The sequence below is a fragment of the Gymnodraco acuticeps genome, unplaced genomic scaffold (assembly GCF_902827175.1).
Source record: "Gymnodraco acuticeps unplaced genomic scaffold, fGymAcu1.1, whole genome shotgun sequence".
Taxonomy (NCBI): Eukaryota; Metazoa; Chordata; class Actinopteri; order Perciformes; family Bathydraconidae; genus Gymnodraco; species Gymnodraco acuticeps.
In genome coordinates, this window is record NW_022991037.1 from 240,953 (window position 1) to 249,975 (window position 9,023).

The 9,023-nt window shown below is 43.5% G+C and overlaps 1 pseudogene; it reads right to left on the minus strand.

Annotated features, from left to right (window-relative positions):
• On the minus strand, positions 1-8,547 carry LOC117559789 (annotated as a pseudogene).
• Between the last annotated feature and the right edge of the window lie 476 nt (positions 8,548-9,023).

A 9,023-nucleotide genomic window follows, 5' to 3' on the forward strand; every position in this document is an offset into this window, starting at 1 on the left:
ATATATTTTCAACTGAATTCAGGGGTAAACCACAATGTTTAGTATGTTTGCAGACCGTTGCTTGTAATGAAAGTAAGCAACTTGAGCCGCCACTACTACTAATATGTGTGTGTGTGTGTGTGTGTGTGTGTGTGTGTGTGTGTGTGTGTGTGTGTGTGTGTGTGTGTGTGTGTGTGTGTGTGTGTGGTGTGTGTGTGTGTGTGTGTTCCAAGTGACTTTGCGGCCCCCTGGTGACCAGTTACATCAATTATGTGGCCCCCATCACTGTCCATACTTGCTCCAGGCGGACAGGTTCAGGCGTTGGATGCTGGAGCAGTAGACGAGTTTGTTGCAATTTGAGATGACGCTGAAGGCGTCGTGGGGGACAGACGAGATGCCGGTGTTGTCGCAGATGATCTTGGATATGGTGGAGGTGGACAGAGCCGCTCTCTGAGCCAGGGAGAACATGCCATGGTTCTCGTACCACAGCCTGATGATATCAAACAACAGACTACGGTCAGCAGATCATGTGTTTGTAAAGCAATTATTTTCATGATTGTGCATCTGACATTATATATTAATATATAACACAATTTATTATGTGACACACATTTTACATTTTAAAATCTAATGCTCAACATAGGCATGAATTTAAGTACATGTACAATTTAACAGTTCATCCACAAAACAAAAATACTGTAACCTGTGACATGTAGATTGTTAGAAATCAGAACTAAATGTGATTCACATGTTATTATCTACATGGACGCTGACCTGTCCCCCTGGCGGATCCTCTGGAACTGTGTTGCGATGAGGCAGGCGAACAGAGGCCCCACGCGGCCGCCACGGACAGACGGCTCCGCCACGCCTCCAATCCAGACATCGATGTTGGCGGGGGTCCCGTAGAGCTGCAGCAGCTCACGGGCCAGGTTGGCGTTTTCCAAAACCTGAGCGAGCTCTATCTGGTTCCCTGGCTGAGACAGGCCACATAACTTGCGCCAGGCGTTGTAGCCTAGAGGAGAAAACATCGGGTAAGCAAATAGTGGATGAGGACAATAAGAAAGAAAGAAACATCAGAGAAGGATGATATTCAAAGTGAGGGATGTACCAGGCAAGCCGTGGTCACGCCCCCTCTGCATGTTGAGAGCACCGAGATCCAAAGCCAGATGCATCACAAACTGGAACAAGTGCTCCCTCAGAGCGTCCACCATCATGTGATCCTGAGTTTTCAGCTTAGCAGGACTTCGAACCAGACCACGGAGCACGGAGTCAATGCCCTCTGGAGATATTTAAATAGAAGTTAGGGTGACAGATTGACAGTTTGAGAAGCTGAAAACAGCATTCTCTACCATTATTGCATGAATATATATATCCTTTATTTAACCAGGTAAAAGACTCATTGAGATTAAAATCTCTTTTCCAAGAGCGACCTGGCCAAGAAGGGCAGCATGTACAAAGTTACAACAGATAAAACACAGACATGACAGGCAGACAAATACAGCTGTAAAACACAAATAAAATGGCACATTAGCCAGTCAATATGCGAAGTAAAACAAACTATTAAAATCATTCAAAACTGGCAACATTTTAAACGATTTTAGGATATACGAGCACTCACATCTACCAATGGTGTCGTGTTCTCTGTCCTTTAAGATGGACCTGAATTCCACCATAGTGATTACATCTGAGAGTTTCAGCTCCTTCTGTACATTGTTCCAAGCTGTGGGGGCAGCATATCTAAAAGCTGTTTTACCCAGTTTTGTTCTCACTGTAGGGACCAGCATCTGAATAAAATCTTGGGAGCGCAGGCCATACAGACTTTCTCTTTGACACATATATGTGCAAATGTAGGAGGGAACCAACCCAAGCAGAGATTTATAAATAAAACCCAACCAATGGGAAAGTCTGCGAGCAGACAAAGATGGCCAATTAGCAGCAGCATATAAAGTGCAATGGTGTACTCGATATCCACATCCAGTGATAAATCGTAAGGCACAATGGTACACAGTATCCAAGCTCTTTAGGCATTGGTCAGAGGCATTCATGTATAGCAGGTCACCATAATCTAATACAGGTAAAAACGTTGCAGATATCAAATGTTTCCTGAAAAGAGAAACAGGATTTATTCCTGTAAAAGAAACCTAATTTTATTTTTAGCTTTGAAACAACATTTTCCGTGTGTAACTTGAAAGACAAGTTCTGTTCAATAAGAAATCCCAGATATGTGTAAGTAGTGACCCTCTCAATGTCAGCCCCTTGAGCAGTACACATCTTGGGTAGAATAGATGGTAACTTTTTGCCATTCGAAAATATCATCACTTTGGATTTTTCAGCATTTAATACCAACTTTAGTTGATATAAATGGGTTTGTATGACATCAAAGGCAGACTGGAGGAAATCTAGACTTTGCTTTATAGAAGCGGAGGAACAATAAATAACAGTGTCATCTGCATAAAAATGGTAAGAAGCATTTGCTAAATTATTACATAGATTATTTACATATATGGTAAAAAGAATGGGTCCTAATATGGAACCTTGTGGCACACCCTTTGCTATCGGGAGGAAGGAAGAAAAGGACCCAGAAAATTGGACGCATTGGGTTCTTGTACTTTAGCAGTAAATTGACTGTTTTTCTATCCGTAGACACGTTTTTTGGTTGACTTATAGTTGCATTTTTGATTTGATAAGTTACTCCACTGCTCTCTGTAAAACTCACCCTCGAAGACGACCCTCCAGGGGGTGAAATAGGCCTTGAACATAGGCACGCTGGGTAAGCGGGAGTTCTCCATGTAGTTTTCATCCAGACGGGAAAAGACTGGCTGGAGGGCCAAGTGGGCGAAGCGGAAAGCTGCTGTAGCGAAGACGTTGGCGATGCTGGGGTTCACGTTAGCATTGTAGCCGGGGGTAATGGCCAAGCTCTCTATGCATTATATCAGGACCCACAATGCGAGGCAGATAGTCCCTGAACACAAACAACTGGGAGAGACAGAGGTCGATTTTCAGTAAAACATGTTGTTGTAAGGATAGGAATATATCATCTGAGTGACCCTCAGGTTTTGCTACCTGTGTGTAAGCCCCCATGATTTTGCGGGCCTCCTGGTAGAGCGTCTCGCTGTCCCACTGCGGGTTTATTCTCTTCAGCTCCAGGGCCAGGCGGTTGTGCTCACGCATGAACAGAGTGTGAATAGATGTGAGAGCGATGTTCTCGTCAACGCGGGTGTCACCTTATAGACATAAATGTACCCATTAGATAGTTGATCAGAGGAGTTTATGTCCTTTAAAAACATTGGCTTTATAAATGATTCATCATGTCCTAATAGTTTCATACAAAGGCATGAAGAGGTTAAAAAAGGGAACATTTGCTTATTTACCTCTACTATAAATTACTTTCAATTTTTCTTAGCTTAGTTATTACATCTTTAATGTAGTGAAAACAATATTTTCTTTTTCTTTGATACTAGAAATTATTTAAATGCACACATGATGCATTGTTGTAGTGCATATTTGATTTTTTAAGTCTTCAAGATACTTATACAGTATACTGTATTTATATATACTTACTTATATGGACACTTAATTACAAGATAAGACACACCTCTGCATTACAATATAAGTATTGAAAAAATGATTTATGAGACATTTATATCACCTTAATGTGGTTGTATATAGAAAAGTGTTAACTAGGCTATTATAGTGTAGCTATTAAGCCATTAAAATGTCGCCTTTAGAGCCATTAGTGACAGGAAGAGGCTTACCTGCGATGAAACATGGCACCTCTTTGGCGTTGGTGTCATTGGTGACCCTCCTGCGAGTGGCGCACATATTCGCCTGCATAGGGTGAAAGGGCAGCAGCTCACGTCTGTTGTCTCTGTACTTGGTGTTGACGCGCAGCAAACCGCCGTCACTGTCGGGATCTCGGAGATACTTGGCGAGCTGCTCCTCGGAGCCGTATACCTGGCTCAGATCCAGGAAGGCCGTCAGCGCGTTGATCTGCTCTCTCTTATTAGGTTCCCCGCCAAAATTGTAGGCGGAGTATCCTGAACTGCAAACAGGGGCCGATCTGAACGTAGGGATGCAGCTGTTTCGGCCGGTGGGCAAGCGGGGGTCGCCGGGAGGAATCTGATTGCAGGAAAGAGTCCAAGAGTTATGGTGGGAAGATTTTAAGTGAAAACAACATGTATATATTTATTTTTGAGCATTCAAACCAACCGGCATGGGTGTGCATGGCTCAGTTTCCTCACAGCTCTCGTCACAGTCGATGCCGTTGCTGAAGGAGCGGATGCTGGGGGAGAAGGGCGTGAAGGTGATATCGTGGTCAATCCATTGACCAAATATGGTCATCATGTGAGTGTATTCTCGGTCGTTGACCACGCCTGCGTCTGTTGTGCTCAGGATGTTGTTGGACACCTGTCGCACCTGAAGGTGGAGGACAACTTGGTTTTAATTTAAATCTGCATTTACGTATATTAATCAAGGTGAGTGTTTGCGATTTGACGTCGTACCAGTGGGAGCAAGAAGTCGTTGAATCTTCGAGTTCTGTCCCAGCCCTTCGGTTGAGAGATGCCGTCGTCATACTCAGCAGGAAGCCAGCGGGTGAAAGGGGTGTTGGAGGATCCGAGGCGCGGGTTTTTTCTAAAAGCAAACGGTCATGTTTGGAAACGCTGCTTGAGAAAGCCTAGGTTTACACATCTCCTGTGGTGTTTGGCTCAAGATGTTTAGGTGTATTTCAAAAGAATTTCCTCTTAAAATGTAAGCCACAATTGCTCTCATAGACCTTGCAAGTTTCCACTAAATCAACACAGATTGCTTTTTGGAATGAAATATACAATTTATTTTTACATACATTGACAATGTACTTTTGTCCAATATGGTGTTTCAGAAGTCAAAATAAATGAAAATGCTTCTCAGATTAAAAAGTGCATTTTTTGGAAAAAAAAAACATTTATGTTTCTCTTACATGTTGTTGCAGACGCCTGTGGCTGTGTGATACGTGTTGAGGTTTGGTGTTGTGCTGCACGAAGGAAAAGTGACTTGTCTTGCACATCCAGTTATTTCTGACAGCTTATTCAGGTCCTCTTCAGAGAGCAAATCTGTACAAAATATATATTTAATAGAGTCACATGTCTGGTTCATAATTGCAGCCTTGAAATGCTCCGTGCCCAGTGGCGGACTGGCCATCTGTAGAATCTGGAGAACCACAGAACGGCCAGTCGTCAAGGGCCGTTGACGGCCGGCACTTTAAAAAAAAAAAAGGTTTAACGTCATCATTTAAATTGCGCTGACGGCCGACAGAGGGCGACAGCGGCCGCTACTGCAGTTGTGTGGTTCTTATGTCAAATAATCACACACGAAGAAGAAAAAAGACCGGCCACACGAAGAGAAGGGATTAGACGCCGCGGCAGACAGGGAGAATGAAAAAACATGGTTAAAAATCAAAGAAAATGAAAAGAAAAAGGTGGGCCGAGAAGGCAAGAGAAATAAAGGTGAAGTCACTCGCAGGTGAAGCATATCAATGTCGCAAATTGACAGACCTTTTTGGCAGCAGCGCTGCTACAAGCACTATCAGCAGCAGCTTAGAACAAGTGCAAGATGATGAAGAGAATGATGTGGGCGCGAGTTCAGATATACAGCCAGCTATGGAGTCAGATTTGGGTCAATATTCTCGCGCGTAAAACAAGCTACTCACGAGCGGAAAATGTGCTTTTACACGCGCATAAAATGACCCTCGCGCGCAGATTAAACCCCCGCGAGCGGCTCTGCGCCCGCTCGCGAGAGAGACAGCCCTCTTGCTTGCTCGCGGGAGTGTCAGCCTCGCGGAGTCTGTCTACGCGCGCGTGAAAAGTTTCTGGCACTTTGGGGCGGAGCCACTGGACTTTGATTGACAGCTGGCAGGAAACCCGGGGTTGCCAGGTTTGATAAATGCCTGAACTGCCAAGAGCCGAGCAGTGACGGCAGCAAAATCAGTTGGACGAGATAGAATGGTAAAGTTGTCCATAAAAAACTATTATATTCGTAAAGTGTACAGCTAATCTATATATATATATATATATATATATATATATATATATATATATATATATATATGATTCTGTTTTCTTCAAGGTTGTGTCTTCCTGGTCGAATGTACTTATTGTAAGTCGCTTTGGATACAAGCGTCAGCTAAATGCAATGTAATGTAATGTAATATACATTAATTTGATATAAAACAATACATTTTTCAGTGGGCTGTGTCCGTCGAAAACTGCTAGCTACTGTCTGCTGTACGCACCTAGATTTTGCTGCCGTCACTGCTCGGCTCTTGGTAGTTCAGGCATTTATCAAACCTGGCAACCCCGGATTTCCTGGCAGCTGTCAATCAAAGTCCAGTGGCTCCGCCCCAAAGTGCCAGAAACTTTTCACGCGCGCGTAGACAGACTCCGCGAGGCTGACACTCCCGCGAGCAAGCAAGAGGGCTGTCTCTCTCGCGAGCGAGCGCAGAGCCGCTCGCGGGGGTTTAATCTGCGCGCGAGGGTCATTTTATGCGCGTGTAAAAGCACATTTTCCGCTCGTGAGTAGCTTGTTTTACGCGCTAGAATATTGACCCAAATATGACTCCATACCAGCCTCCTGCGTTCATGATGAGGGACAGAGTTGAGCTGCTGGAAGAACCAGCTCAACTGGCACGTATACAAGTGCAGGGCAAGAGCAAGAGGTGGGTGAGAATTATCCCTTGAACTCAGTGGATAACTCCTGGAGGCCAAGGGAAGCCAGGCTTCCCCTGTTTTTTTGCATTGTAGTTATAATTTTAATAAATAAATAAAAACACTTCGTTTAGTTTCGGTAATTATTCTGCCGGCCCGTCTCTCCCCCATTCTCATTGAGTATTTTACAAAGAGTGAAACAGCGCCCCTCTAGATGTTATGGTGAAACAGTAGATTGCACTCTCTGTTGTGAGAGGAGGCCAGCTGAAATTGGCTTCCCTTGGTGAAAGAAAATTGAGGGATTGACCAATCAGATGAGGCTCACGTCATGCCTCACAATCCAATCAAATTGCATCAACTTCAGTTCGTACTGTAACTGTCATCACTGCCCTTAAAAAGTAGCAAGCAACTGAAGCAAGTGCAATTATGGAGGGTGGAGATTTGGAGTATTTCATCAAAAATAATTTTACTAAACTTCCGCTACAGCAGCAACTAATGAAATCTGATGACAGGCCAATGATCAAACTGGAGCTGTGTGCAGAGAGGAAAAAAGGAGCGAATCAGACGTAAAACTTTAAATAATAAACAGCGGATTTCTAACATTTGACATTTCATGTGGCCGGACTGGGTCAGTTTCCAGGGCTGAATTTTAGTCCCAGTCCGCCCCGTGCCTATATTACAAAATGGTAAACCTCAGAAACCAGGAAAAGTTGTGAGAAAACAATGTGATCTCTGTATCTTCTGAAGCAATTGGAAACAGGACTCAGAGAGGCACGAGGAGAGCTGGAGCTTTGACGGCAAACACTGACGGTTTATTTGGAGTTACGGCCGGAGAATTGACAAGACAGGTGGTGTGTCACGAGTTGACACAGCGGTTGCCAAACCAATTCTGAAGACCTCTTCTGCAGCTCTAGGTTTTAACTAGTTCGGAGTGTAATAATCAACATTCTTTATCAGCGAGACTAAACAATGATGGACCCTGAATCTAACTAGAGCTGTCGTCCATAGAAAATAATGTGCGCCAGGGAACCGACGTCCCTGAACAGTAAACTACCTCATGGCGGCTTGTGCTCTGTCATAGACTGGCAACAACAATGCGCCCAAGCTGCCCCTCCTTAAGAGATAGCAGCAATACCCAAGGCCGTAGACCTATGTAATGGGGAAAAGAAACAGTAAAGAGAGAAAACGATGAACTGGGTCGAAGGTTGAATACCTAAGCAAATGATTCCCTGACAGAGGTGTTCTTTTTGTTTGGTGCCACATGTCTGACCTGTGATGTTGAGTGAGCGTTTGTGCACATGATGCACCCTCTCCTGTAGCAGGTGGATGGTTTGTGCCATGTAGTCTGCAGATCTCACGGCTGAGCGCGTTTCACCGCGAGGCTGCTTCAGCAGGCGGAGAGCATCGTGAGGACGCACCACCTCTTTACGGACCCGTCTCAGACTCCTGGAGGAGAAAAAGTCACAAAATCAAACAATGAATTTAAATTGTGTAATTTTTTGGGAGATTCCGTGACTTTTCCCATAAATGTTTCTGAAATAATGCAATAAATGGCTTGCATGCAAATTAAAAACTCTTTAGTGTACATGATCGCAGAATTATATTAAAATATAAATGACTATTTTAAAATGAACTCACTCTTCTCTTGAGTACTTGTAAGCATCGTCAACAATTTTCTTTGCCTCCTCAAAACAGGTTTGAAGAAGAGGACTGCCGAGTTGTTCCCCTGCGAACAACACATTAGTCAAATATCGCAATAATTTGGAATTAGCCAGTAATGTTACACAAATGTAGAAATTAAACAGTGATTACGATGAAGCTTACCTGCTGGTTTGGAGTGAGCAGGAATCAGGCAGACGCCCACCACAAGAAGGGCAGAGAGAAGCATCTAATACAAAATAAAGACAAGTGAATACAAAAACTAAATCTAATGTGGTTGTCAAAAGCTATGTTTTAGCATAATGTTACACCAAAATATCAAAACATCCCAATAAAACACAAATGTTCTTACCTGTGTCTGTGAAGACTCCTGTGAAGATTTGAGTTGCTCTTGAAAATGTGGAGTGTATGATGCTGTCTCCTTCTTGTACTCAGCGTGAGGCCTCGATGCCTCGCCCCCGCGCTGATTAAGTGAAGATAATGTCCGTAAAATGCAGTTCCTTCTTACTTCTCTCCGTGCTGCAGCAAACCCTTTACCCTAATCAGTTATTGTTTCTGGTCAACTTATGTGAAAACTGTAATGTTTAATAAGTAACTGCATTATATTATACTACCATTTACAGTATTTGAAGTGGGAAGGTAAGTAAGTAAGCTGTTGAATACATTATTTGCATATTTGCATTGTTTGTTGTTTTTAAAGCATTT